The sequence below is a fragment of the Nuphar pumila genome, chromosome 3, assembly GCF_984573655.1.
Source record: "Nuphar pumila chromosome 3, dmNupPumi1.hap1.1, whole genome shotgun sequence".
Lineage (NCBI taxonomy): Eukaryota > Viridiplantae > Streptophyta > Magnoliopsida > Nymphaeales > Nymphaeaceae > Nuphar > Nuphar pumila.
The window spans coordinates 8054409-8069596 of NC_143251.1; positions in this window are offsets into that span (position 1 = coordinate 8054409).

Here is a 15188-nt window from a genome sequence, read left to right on the forward strand (position 1 = left end):
AATGAAAGAACTTGTAAAAACAGTGAAAATAATGACAAGTATTGAAATCAAAACAGAGTCCTGGTCCAACTGGAACTCGGGGGACAAAGTCCTAATTGAACTAGGACTCTCAGAATTTTGGATTTTTTGAGAAAACAAATGAGAGAATTTTGAAAAATAGTTAAAAACAGGATAAAATTGAAGTTTTGGTTCAGAGTCCTGATCTGATTAGGACTCTGAGAAAGAGTCCTGATTCGATCAGAACTCTAAGAATTTTTTGTTTTCTGATAAGCAAATGATAAAAATTAAACAAAAATTTTGAAGATCAGTGAAAATGGAGTGAGAAAACAAACTTTGGATAGAATCCTGATTCGATCAGGACTCTGGGACAAGAATCCTGATTCTATCAGGACTCTAGGATAAAATCCCAGAATTTTAAAATTCTTTGATAAAAGTGTAACAATTTTGATAGATGGAAAGATTTTGGAAAGATTCTCTCAAAATTGAAATCAAGATCAGAGTCCTGATCCAACTAGGACTCTCTGAACAGAGTCCTGTTTTGACTAAAACTCTGAGTTTTTGACTTATTTTGAAAGATTTGGTTAAAAACAGGTAAAAATAGTGACAAAAGATAGAGTCCTAATCTGACTGAAACTCTGAAGAAGAGTCCTAATCCGACTGGGATTCTTGAAGAAGATTCTAATCCAACTAGGACTCTGGGATTTTGGCCAAAACAGAAGACTTTGAAAGGTTTTATCCAAAAACAGGTAGAAAACATAGTAAAAAGTAGAGTTCTGATTCGACTGGGACTCTGGAAAAAGAGTCTTGATCCAACTAGGACTCTAAGATTTTGGCCAAAATGGAGGAAATGGACAAAGGGGTATGACCATAACTAGTTTAAAATCAAAATGGAGTTTTGAAAATGTTTTAAAAGGATAAAAAGATAAAAAGATAGAGTCCTGATCCAACTAGGACTCTGAAACTTTTGAGAAATTTGATAAATGAAGGAATCCAGAAGCAACACCACCTAAATGGGTCTCATCTGAGAATTGAAATGAGTTGAAAATTGAGTTTAAAACGAATTCAGATTATTTTCTGAGAAAAACATTTCAAAATATAAGGTTCTGGGGGTTGACAAATGACAGAATGTTGATTAAAAATCCAGGTTTTAAAATTGATTTTGAAAGAAAATTTTAAAACTCGAATCTAGATTAAATATTTTGAAAACAGAAGTGCTGGATCTCGAAAATGAGATGCAATGATATGCAATGCTATGAGATGACATGTCAAACACATGCAATGATATTGCGATGATATATGAAATGTAAACACTAGATAAGGGTGAAATTTTGTGGTGTTTACAGCGGGGGATGCATTTCGAAACCGCTCAGTGAAGGTTGTACAAAATCAAGCAAAAATGCCCCAAGCTTATCTACACACAGGTGGATCTAGGACTTTTGGGAGCCACCAGAAGAAAATAGTAACTCATCAATATATATATATATATATATATATATATATATATATATATATATATATATATATATATATTGTCAATTTTATAAGTATTGTTGAAAACATGTTAACTAAATCTTTTATCATTTCACTTTGCAGAAATCAGAAAAAGGTGGTATTGTACCATACAAGGATGTGTTTGTTGAAACACATAAACGTAAGACCATGGGAGAGTTCGTATCAGAGAAGGCGAGAGCGACAACGGTATGTATTTATTTTATTAATAAACATTGTAATAGACAAGTTACTATGAATTATGTTATCACAAATATTATAATTCTTAATTATTAATTCATATTCGAATCATTACATTGTAGGAGTCATACGAGCAGCAAATGGTACAGCGATATGGCGATGACTCCACTCAGCATCCGCCTTTTGATCCTACAACATGGGTGACTGCAACCGGTGAACCCAAAAGGGTCGTGTGTTCGGGTTTGGGAGTCACATAAACACCACACCAGTCGTTGCCTCCTGCAACCCGGGCCCACAGAGTTCTCCCGCCAACATCAACTCTCAACGTCCAAATGACCCTGCTATGTCTTGGGATGGTGTCTTTCAGCGTCTTGAGGACAAAATGCAGTACTTTTTAGATGAAGTCATTCCCAACATTGTCCGTAATGAGTTGTGTAACTTTTTTCAGGACAGAGAAACTTCGTATGCATTCAACATGAGCTCCGGTGCCCGGCAGGTATATAGTTTTTTTACTGCCTTAGAACACATATGAGCATGATAAAATCACATGTGAAGTTTTTTTACTACTTTATAATACATACGAGCATGATAGAATCATGTATAAAGTTATTTTACTACCTTAGAACACATATTAGCATAATAGAATCACATATACAGTTCTTTTACTGCCTTAGAGCACATATGAGCATGATAGAATCACATATAAAGTTTTTTTACTACCTTACAACACATATAAGCATGATAGAATCACATATACAGTTTTTTTACTGCCTTAGAGCACATATGAGCATGATAGAATCACATATAAAGTGTTTTTACTACCTTAGAGTACATATGAGCATGATAGAATCATGTATAAAGTTATTTTACTGCCTTAGAGCACATATGAGCATTTCAAGAATCACATATAAAGTTTTTTTACTACCTTATAACACATATAACCATGATAGAATCACATATATAGTTTTTTTACTGCCTTAGAGCACATATGAGCATAGTAGAATCACATATACAACTTTTTTACTGCCTTAGAGTACATATGAGCATGATAAAATCACATATACAGTTTTTTGATTGCCTTAAAACACATATGTGCATGGTAGAATCACATATACAGTTTTTTTACTGCCTTAGAGCACATATGAGCATAGTAGAATCACATATATAGTTTTTTTACTGCCTTAGAGTACATATGAGCATGATAAAATCACATAAAGTTTTTTGCCTACCTTAGAACACATATGAGCATGATAGAATCACATATATAGTTTTTTATTGCCTTAAAGCACATATGAGCATAGTAGAATCACATATAAAGTTTTTTTACTGCCTTAGAGTACACATGAGCATGATAAAATCACATATACAGTTTTTTGCTTGCCTTAGAACACATATGAGCATGGTAGAATCGCATATACAACTTTTTGACTGCCTTAGTGCATATATGAGCATGATAGAATCACATATACAGTTTTTTTACGACCTTAGAACACATATGGGCATGATAGAATCAAATATGAAGTTTTTTTACTGCTTTATAACACATATGAGCATGATAGAATCATGTATAAAGTTTTTTTACTGCCTTAGAACACATATGCACATGATAGAATCACATATAGAGTAGGCTATATTTCAGTATATTTTGTTTATCAATACTGACATTTTTTTTCATGTATAGGTTGATGGCGATAATCAGCGTAGTGGAGCTGAAGGGACAGATCAAGACACTGAACAAGAAAATGCACAAAATCTTGACGATGATTAGATTTATGTGTTGAATTTGTTCTACCTTCTTTTTGTTTCAAAAATGTAAATGTTGAATTGTAAATAATTAGAACTTGCGAATTTTAAAGTGGATCGATTAATTGTTTTAGTTTTCTTTTTTATGTATTTTGTTGTGTACTTCATTTTTTATTCACAAAAAATATAAATTGTATAGGAGATATAAATTGTATCACGAGAAAATTTTTCTCGATATTTAATTTAAAAATATTTTTTAATTTTTTTTCCTTTTTTTGTGATGGATTAGCAACAGATATATCTATCACTAATTAGTATGGGCGTTGAATTCAGAGACAGATTAGCGACGGCTATAAATTTGTCGCCAAACCGAAGCCGTCGTTCAGTGAAGACGGACTAGCGACGGATTGTGTCATTCATTATTTCGTCAAAATTTAGCGACGAAATGGGCGACAGATACAGTCTGCCGCTAATTAGCGACGGAATGGTCGACAGATATATGTTGTCGCTTATTAGCGTCGAAAAATTTGCGATGGAAGCTATCTGTCGCTAACCTGTTTAGTGACGAATTAGCGGCGGATTTAGGTCATCGCTAATTCACTGGTTTGTTGTAGTGTTGGTTTGATTATTTTTTTTTTTGTAAGATTTCAAGAATTTGGTGGTTTTTGTAAGCTCAAATGATTGAGACATTGATGTCGGCCAAAAGTTTAATAATCCAAATCAATGTCATTAGTTTTTAAAAGATCATGTCTTTATGAATAACTATAAAACAAAATTCATGAGAAGATACAATAATAAAATGATTCTTGTATACACTAAAATGCACTCGCAAACTATGGGTGATTGTCCATGAAAGATCCATTGTACAAAGGTGTGTGAAGCAACGTTCTTTCAAATGAAGAAGTATCAAATAGATCATATACATGGTGGATCATTGGGCAACCTTCGAATAAAAAAAGTGTTTATAGTGTAGATTGCAGGTGCTATTCTTAAATGCTTGTATGATAACCCAAAGATAACTTCAAGAGAAATCATCAATGACATCAATCACGAGGAAGGTATATAGATTAGTTATAAACATGCATGGTGTGGGCGTAAAAGCACGGAAGAAGAGCTATGTGGTTCATATAAATGCTCATTCGATATGCTTCATGCCAATTTAGATTATTTGATGACAACAAAATCAATGACAATAAGAATCATTGAGACAGATAGGAGAGATCAATTTAAGTATATATTATTATTCTTTCTTTTATGCATCGCTAAAATTTTAAAAGGGTGCCCTCTAGTTCTTATGGTAGGTGCCACATTTAAAAAATATGCATAGGTATATTATTTTTGGCTCATAGTATTAATCCTTTTAGTGAGATATTTTTTTTAGCATTTGCAGTTGTAGATAAGAAGTCCAATGGCTCATGGGCATGATTTTTGGAGAGTCTTTTTGGGGCTTCTGAAGCACGATTTCATACACTTCAACGAGTTTAAAGAGAAAACAAAATTGAATATTATTTCATATAAGCGCCAATGATTATTGTATGTAGTCTCTTACACCTTTCCTACATGTTATGTTGTATATTGCATAAAACATTTGACAAAGAACTTTTCTAAAAATATTTGATTCACCACTCAATGCACTTTAGTAGAGCACAACTCGAGTAACCATAAAACCATAATGCACATATTTTCTTGATAAATTTTAAAAGCAAGATACAACCACATATGATTATATTGTCACCGACATGAAACAACAGTTTAGGGCTACATCTCACTTTCTAAAAAAATATATAAATGTTTGACATCTAATATAGCAGAGTGCTTAAATTCATATATTATTCCCATATGTGACAAGCTTCTAATGCCTTGTATAAAGAGATTTTATCTCATACTGATGACATTGTTTGAGAAAAAAAGAATATCGGGTAAAAAATGTCAAATGTTGTTGTGCCTGAGGTAAAAGAAAATGCAGAGGCCAAGAAGAGAAAAGCATAATTATGTGTGATTATCATACATTGTCACTGATGCATGTACGAGGCTTGCAACAGATCTCACGGTTATAGTGTTGATCTTGAGAAGATGTGATGCTCTTTTAAAGAGTGGCAGATGGGTGAGATTTTATACAAACATGCGATTACATGCAATTTTTATGAGAACAAGCTATTAAAGGATTATTGTAACAGGTACTTCAAAGTTTATTTGTATATAGTTATATATCATACATTTTTATTCATTCTGACAGTGGATAATGTATCACACAATGCTCTATTGACTCTTATTCCAGTCTATTCATCAAAGGTGACATGTCGAGTAGGGAGACCTAAGGTGAAGAGACAAAAAATAACACCAAAGGATATTATGTCATACAAGTGTAATGTATATAGTGAGGTTGGTCACAACAAGCGGTAGTACACATAAAAATATGTTGGAGTACCACTTGTTGCAAAATGAGTATGTGTGTGTGTTTTCTTGTGTGTATTAGTTAAGAATTATTGAACCATATGGCTTCTATGTATTTATCAAAAGTGTTTTAATTAATTGATGCAATGTCTAATGTCTTCTATGTATATCTTCAGTCTTTTGCGATATGTCACATAGAGAGAAATATGATAACAGAAAGGGAATAAAAAACCCACCTCAAAGTACATATCTAGTTGTGATAAGATGTATAATAAAATAAGTTATATGTATATACAATTAGTGGTACTATATGTACATGTTTATATTCAATTGCAATTAGCCATGAAAATAGGTTGATGACAACCGATCACAAGGTTGATGACAACCGACAACAAGGTTGTAAAGAAGAAGAGTTGTTCGAGCATGAATTTTACATGGATACTTTTTTAGCAGTGATGTAAGTGTTAGGTTCGCATGTTTATTTATTTTTTATGTTTGTATGTAGTTTATTTGAATCTAACATGAATGTCTCACATGTGATGATTATATAGCATTTAAAAATATTCATATAAAGAATTATTGAGAATCATAATAGGGACATGGCAGTAGAAATGCAACTATCAAATACCATTTACCTTACCTCATATTTCTTGGTGAGTCTCAAAACTATAGTCCTCATGTTTATCTACTGATTAAAAGAAACTAACTGCTTAACATTATTCATGGCAAATGGTCAAATGTTATGTTATAAAAGAGGGGGTTTGTTCTTTCTTGGAGAACTAAAGTTTGGTGTATCCTTATGAGAAATGTGACAAAGTATTCGTTGAACAACATTGCATACTTACATTGATATTTACACTACATACGGTGCATGCTTATGTCTGCAACTCGATTTATATTGTAAATCTTAACTCCTCTCAATCGAGGCAATCAATAATAGGTTATTTGGGAGGTAGATATGAAAGCGAGGGAGCTCAGGTTGTGCAAATCCACGGAGACGATGACTCATGCATATGAGAACATCAAATCTCTAGTATAGAAAAAATATTTATTTAATAATATCTTTATTTTTCTCTCATATTAGGCAGGATTAATGTTGGGTTTTAGGTTTGTTTGTTTTTTTATAAAGTATTTTGGTTATAACATTTACTCTAACTGGATGACTTGTCAAGTGAATGGTGTTCCTCAACAAGAAACAAGTAATTATTCTGCATATATTTGTTAACTCAATATATGTATATATATATATATATATATATATATATATATATTGTTGACTTTGTATATGATTGTTACATAATTGATTATGATATATTTGTCCTATTGTACATGCAGTACTTGGGTAGAAGCATAAAATTTGATTTCACATAGGTACGTGTTTATATGTCTTATTTTATTATATTTTTTAAATATAAGCTAATTTATTATTTGCTAATAACCTTTTTTAAGGCAGATACACCATTTTATAGTGTATGTATGATTGCATACTACAAGAAATTGAATAAGAAATAGATGCAGAAAGAGAAAACCTAAAAAAAACAAATAAGCAAAAAGTGATTGCAACACAAAATAAAGGCAAAGGAAGTGAAACCAACTACTATAAAAGGTCGAAAAAGCCAAACAAAAGGCAGAGGATGACAAACAAAAGAAAGCAGATGAGAAGGCATCAAAATACCTTAATAAAAAAAGTTGAGATGAAGACAATGTGGGATTTAATGAGTCATTGTTAATATGTAGTAAGATGTTTTGTAAATTTGACATTGGAAATAAACTATGATTAGTAATGAATTTTTATTGTACATTACATTCTTTACACAAAATTTATTGTATAGTTAGCTTGTGGATGATAGTAACAAAGTTATGCAAAATATGTAAAATATTGTATAGTTACTATTAAATTTATTATAACTAGCTTGTGATTGAATTTACTATAAAATTTATTGTATAGTTAGCAAGTTCTGACAATCATGGCAATATTCATATATGTTATTATGCCAAGAGACATCATATTCAAAAAATGAGTGTAGCTGAGATGCGGATGCTTAGATGGATGTGTGGAAATACAATAAAAGATAAGATTCGGAACGAAGAGATACGTAAGAAGGTAGGTGTTGCACCCATTGAAAATAAGATGCGAGAGAATCGTTTACGGTGGTTTGGACATATTCGGCGAAGGCCTAATGATGCTCCAGTTAGAAGGTTGGAGAAATGGGAAAATATATTAGTTAAAAGAGGTCGGGGTAGGCCTAGGAAGACTTGGATGGAGATGATAGGAAAGGATATGAATGCTTTGAACCTCACCAAGGACATGGCGTTGGATAGAAATGATTGGAGGAAAAGGATTCATGTGGAAGACCCAAAATGAATTTCTTTTTTGGTTCATATCGCTGACCCCAATTGTTTTGGGATGAAGGCGTAGTTGTTGTTGTTGTTGTTGTTATTATGCGAACATCAGAAGACATTCACAAATATGGTTCATAATTTGCAGTTGAAAATGACATCCAAAAATACATGCCTGACTTAAAAAATATGTGATACAAACATCCTGGCCATTGCAACTTCATGATGAGGATGATGTTCGCATCACATATTTATGGATGTGAGGACCTTGACATGTTAATTGCATATAGATCTCCTTTAAGTATACAATAACTTAAAGTTGAAAAATGATATCTACGAATACATGCCTGAGATCACAAATATGTGATGTCAAAGAATTTTGCTAAAAAATAGTCACCGAAAAATCATCAAAAAATTTTGCTTGGAGAATCATATTGAGAAAAAAGGGGTTGGAGACCACAAAACCCCTAGTTTATGTAAAAAAAAAACCTTAAATATGAATCATCATTTTTGAAAAATTAAAGTATCACATTTAATGCTCATACAAAGATTCACATTCATGTCTTGAGAAAAATTGTGAATTTTATGTCCAATGTGTGAATGTTTGAATGTTCGAAAAGTCCATAAATGAGGTTAGAAGTTCCACATATACAAAGGATGTTCATGAATCATCTTGTGAAAGTCATAAGTATGTCCTCAAATGAGTGCAAACATTAACATCATAAATATATGAATGTCAACGGACATTTGCGAATGCACGTGAGGAGTATTTAATTAAAGGAGGTTTGCAGGTTCTCTTCATGAAGGTTGTACTATATTTGCAAAGGTGGTATTGTATTTGCTTGGGTTGATTTAGAGTGCGAAGGTTGGGGACATTCGCAACAGGTGATTGTGAATGTCAACATACATTTGCGGAGCTCTTTTAGGAGTATCTACTTAAGGGAGGTTCACAGGGTATCTTTGTGAAAGTCATATTATATTTGTAGAGGTTCTCAGGTTTTAGTTAAAGGAGGTTCGCATGATGTGCACACAAATTTTGGGTCTGCCACAAATGCATGGGACAAAGCTATCGAGCTAGAACCTTTCAATTAGAGAAGGTTCACATAAGAGTTGCGAACATTAAGAAATGCACGTATTTGATATGTGAATCTCCTTTGTTGGGATGAAAGTTAGCCAGGTTTGCAAATTTGTTTATGTGATTTTCATGAGGTTCACTAAATGATCATGTGAATCTCCTTTTTATTGAAAAGTTGTGAACTGCCTACTTATATGTCTCACAAACTTCAGTGGGTTTGCATGTACAAAAGGCAAAAATGTCCTAAAAAGGTCATGAAGCAAAGATTTTGGATATGCAAAAGATTTTGTCAAATTGGTAGGCATTTCGTAAAACACTTTATTTGCAAGGTCAGTACGGTCATTTTTTATAAAAGGGGGTGAAAAAGAACAAGTAATGTAAGATTCAAGCTGAGTTAATCATAGAGAATACATGATACAGTGGCATGAAAATCCAAATCAGCTGGGTGTTCTACTTGTCACTATGTCACGGACCTCATGATGCCTGAACACATTTTGATAAGAGTCTGGATCTAGATCAATCTGCAGGAAAAGAAGTAGATCCAAGTCCTAGATCCGACTTAATGGATCAATAGAGATTTTATTTTTACAATTTTCATGTTAAGCTGGCCAGGCTAGTCAGATGTAACCATAGTCACACATATCAGCGATATCTTGAATGTGTTATTCGTGGCAAATGTGTATAATTTGAAATTTGTGATTTAATTGTACTACATTTAAAACATTGCCTATTTTAGAAACACGATTATTTTGTCTTGATATTTTGTGATTTTAACACCAATTTTTATTTTTTCTATATATATATATATATATATATATATATATATATATATATATATTTCTTATATTTTTCATCTTTTATTATGTTTATCCATGTCAACATTTTCCAGAGGATATCACCAAATCAGCACTACTTTATTTCAAGATTTTTCTCTGAGAGAAAATCCAAGGGACCTGCTTGTTTCAAAGGGCCGATAAAGAAGTGTGTTTATTACGAGCACACCCTTGGGGTGGGGTGTTTTTTTTTTTTAATGATGGAAAACGACTCGCGGGATCAAAGACCTAGTCGCGTTGGCTTAGTCTCTCATGTACTTATCTTACCTTCAGGGAGTCACCAGGCTGTGGCTGAGCAAGTGATAAGCAAGGGCTTACCCCTTTACTTTTGTCTCTTGCCCTCATTAAAGCAAGAGGTTTGGCACTTATTAAGAGAATGGAACCCTGACCACCAGTGTAGTGGCTGAGGCCCGTTTTACTGCACCAAACCCCTTAGGGTTGGTGGAGTGGGAAGTTGCTTTTCAGTGGGACCGTAGAAAGTACTTTCATACGAAAAACGTACCCACCCACTTGATCCACATCCCAAGGTTCACCTACAAGATTCTCTCGTACCCATCGACCCCTTTATATAAGGGTGGCAAAATCTGACACGACTCGCCAACCCGCTTCTTAGCCGGGTTCGGGTTTGGCTTAAACGGGTTTGTGTTGTAAACGGGTTGACCCGCCTAACCCGTTTATTAAACGGGTCGGGTTCATGTTAGGGGTATGCCAACCCGCCAACCCGTTTAATAAACGGGTTAGGCGGGCAGGTTAACCCGTTTACCCGAACCCGACCCGTTTAATAAACGGGTCGGGTTCGTGTTGAGGTATGCTGACCCGCCGACACGACCGGCCAACCTGACCCGATTGCCACCCCTACCTTTATCATCACAAAAAGCCAAAGGAAGACACCACACGCTCCATTCTTGTCCACCCATTAAAAACTTTATATATACCAATAAAATCTTTCAAATATCCCTCAAAATTTTATCAGTTTTAAGCAAATACATTATTTATTTATCTACCACCTCTGTTTTAATCTCAAGTTAAAATGTACTTATTTTTCCTTAAACTTGTTTTATATATATGTTTTACTTTTAAAGCATACCAAATATTCATTATTTTAAAGAGTATAAGATTACTAGAGAAAAAAAAAAGACTTTTATTTGTCTCCCGGTTTTATTGCTTAAGACAAAAAATCACAAAACATGACTGAGTGGAAACTTGGAACTAAACGGCTGATTTATTTATTTATTTTTTTAATGACGAGAAACCCTCACCCAAGCGAATAAAACTCCACATGGGAAACGGCTTGTTTACTTTTGTGCATGTGAATAACTCATTTCAGCGTATATAAGTCTCACAGAAGTTAATCTATGAGGCATAGTGATAAACGTTTTTTTAGGCAAAATCTCATTTTTCAAAAACTCGTGATATTTGTCACTATGCTATGAGGTTATTTGCTTAGCCCCGAAATCAAAGGCGTCGAGGTCTTTGAAATATAAGAAAACTTCGTCGGCCGTATAAATTAGGACTAAAAGTTCGGGGATCATCTGAAAATTACTCTCGGCACAATAACAATATATATATATATATATATATATATATATATATATATCATAAGCAAGGTGATATGCTTGATTATGCCTGAAAATCAAGCCGTCATTTTAAAATTGCCATCTGTGCAATGGGTATGCTGAGGGGTTTTTATAAATATCCAGTAAATTGTGTCATTTTATAAAGGGTTGATATTTGATGCTATCGAGGACAGAAAACTTTAAGCTGAAAATCACAGGTTCAAACTTTATAGAACGCAACCTAACCACATAGATGTGTTGGACATAGTTTGTTTGTCATGGTGTGATCTCAAAATATGATTTTTTTGAGTCTTTAAATTTCGAAGTATTGTAAGGAGTTGATTTTTGAAGTTCAAGAACCTATTTACATGTCATAATCACACGATTCAAAACTCTTATAGTAAAAAAGATTGTATAACACGAAAATTGTTGGGTTGGGCTCGACTCGATAGCTGATTGGTTTGGGCTCAAGCACATGTGTTGGCCCGAGTGGGGGCCTTATGGGCTTTAAAAAAAAGTATAAGTTAAGGAATTAAAACTCCAACCCTTACTCTTTTTTTCTTTCCCTTACCTCCTTGTCGCCTTGTGCTCCGGCTGTTTCGCCCTTACCATGGCTGTGCACCATTGTCCGGCCACTTTCGAATGTTACTTTCCACTTCACCGGCCAAAAGGAGGCCCAAGACGCATTGCAGTGAGATAGGATGGCTCTCTCACTTCGGCATCGTCTCTCTCTCTCTCTCTCTCTCTCTCTCTCTCTCTCTCTCTCTCTCTCTCTCTCTCTCTCTCTCTCTTTTCCACTCTTCTTGCTCTCTTTCTTTGTAATTTCTCCTCGGAAGAACCATCAAGCGAGAGAAGCAAATTTTCCTTTATTCCTTTGACGAGAGAAAAAAGGAGTGGAAGAAAAAAAGTTTTCATGAGAGAGAAACAGGACTCGTACGAAAAACGTGGGTCTCTGTGAGCTCCACACAGTGACATTTGTTTCAACCATGCACTACACAAAAATTATTAATCTTCATATGAACATGGGTCATTTTTTTCACCGGATTGAGTAAAACAAGTGGCCCTGAGAGCCTGAACACGTTTATACTTCCACTAGGCTAAGTCCTATCCAAAATATATGAGTCCAAATATGTATCTGGATTCTGGCAAACTCATGAGGAGTTCAGGACCACTCACACTCAACCCCACCCCAACACTGTAGGAGATCAATAGGATTGACCTGAAGTGTAGAGTAGAAAGAGAGAGAGAGAGAGAGAGAGAGAGAGAGAGAGAGAGTTTTGATATATGACCTGCTTAAGGGTATTTTATCATAGTCGAATAGGATCTCAGATCTCCTGAGTTATCTATGTGAATGCCCTCTTATAGAGAGGGCAGTTGCTGAGATAATTCCTCTTTCCTTGGGTAGTCGTTGCCCAGCAAACTCGCCATGCATCCCATAGAGCAGAAAACCATTTTGGAGATATGTATGAGCAATTCAAGCAGTTTTCAAAACTGCTTTGGTGGGGATCCTGTGCGATAAGGTGAGAGTGGGCCCACCTCTCACTTTATCGCATGGGACTAAATATGAATTTAGCATAGCCACCAAGATTCAAATCTTATCCCGATCCAACATCTCCCACTTGGCCATGCATACCGACATGATGTTGGATTTCTATTCTCACTATAAGAGTTTTACATAGGCATCAACAATATAGCAACAAGTAGTTTGCTATTAATCATTCATCTGGATGTCTTACTTAGACATATCTCAATCTTATATAGGATAAATGTTTTGAATATAATTCTTCTGATATGTCTTTTGTTAAGGAATCAACTATCATACCATAGGTAGGTAAGTAATTATAATTTTACTCTTTTCAATCATGACATGAATATAATGATATTTTATCATTATATATTTATTTTTAAAGCTATTTGCTCAACTATTCATAAAAGTGATTGTTACTTGATTATCACAACTGCATTGGCTCATTGATTATATCTTATTTTAAATCACTTATGAAGCAGTTTATCTAAATAATAAAAGTATCAACAATATTGTAGGTAACATACTCAGCTTCTTAGGTAGGTTGGGCTACACAACCTTGTTTCTTGTATAACCAAAAAATTGCACTTCCTCCAAGAGAAAAATATATCTAGAAGAGGATTTACTATCATCTCTACTACTTGCAAAATCAGCATCAGAATATTCATTCAGTTATAAAGTATCATTTTGAAAACATAATTGTAAACTCTTAGTCTCTTTCAAATATCAAAATATTTTCTTTACTGCTTGCCAGTGAGGCCAACCAGGATTACTCTAGTATCGATTGATGAGGCCAACAACAAAGCTAATATCAGGTCCCGTGCATAGCATAACATACATCAAACTTTCAACAGCTTGTGCATAAGGGACATTTAGCATTTTTTGTCTTTCATCGTGACAGACATTCTTACTTAATCTTGTACCTTTTACCACATGTATTCTAACAGGCTTGCAATCACTCATTCTAAACTTTTTAAGTATATGATTAATATATCTTTCTTGACTCAGGCTTAAAAGTTTAGAATTTCTATTTCAAGTTATTTTAATTTCAAGAACATAGGTTGTATCTTTCATATCTTTCATCTTGAATTGAGAATTTAACTGACTTGGTTTTGACAATCATATCATTATTGTTTGCAAACAAGAGAATGTCATCCACATACAGTGAAAGAATTGAGAATTTGCTCTAACTTTTTCAAACATAAACACAGTGGTCAAATCAATTTGTCATAAATCCCAATAAAGTAATTGTCTTATAAAACTTTAAGTACCACTGACGTAATGATTACTTGATTTTGTATAAGGATTTTTTCAATCTATACACTTTATCATCTTGGCCTTTAATAACATAGCCTTCAGGCTGTTTCATAAAAATGGTTTTTTTAATCTCACTATTTAAAAATATTGTTTTAACATCCATGATGTAAATCTAAATTATAGTGAGCTATGATAGCCAAGATTATCCTTATAAAGGCAAATTTTGCAATGAAAAAATAGGTATCAACATAATATATCTTTCTTTTTTTTATAAAAACCTGTATCTACCAATCTAGCTTTAAATTTATCTCTACTTTCATCAGACTTGAATTTCTTCTTTAATATCTATTTACATCAAATAGTTTTTTTTTCTCAAGTAAATCAGTCAATTCATAGACTTATTTTTTCTTAATGGACTCAATTTTATTGTCTATAGCTTTTATTATGTCTGTTGATTTAAGTGAGCTTATTATCTTATTATATGACAGGTGATCTTCCATGTCATCAAGATCTATCAAGTAACATAGTTCTTCTAACAAATAAACATAATAGTTATCAAGATGTGAAGGAAGAACCTTTGACCTTTTACGGTCAACTAGAGTCTGGTATGAAGTTAAAGGTTCATCATTACTTAACTATTCTTGATTATCAACCATTGGTTTATCATTATCTAACTATTCCAATGAATCATCAAAATCATAGATGAGATCAAATTGATTATCTTTATTTGATTCCTAAATTACTGGTTTCATGTTTTAATCTTCCAAGAATACGTC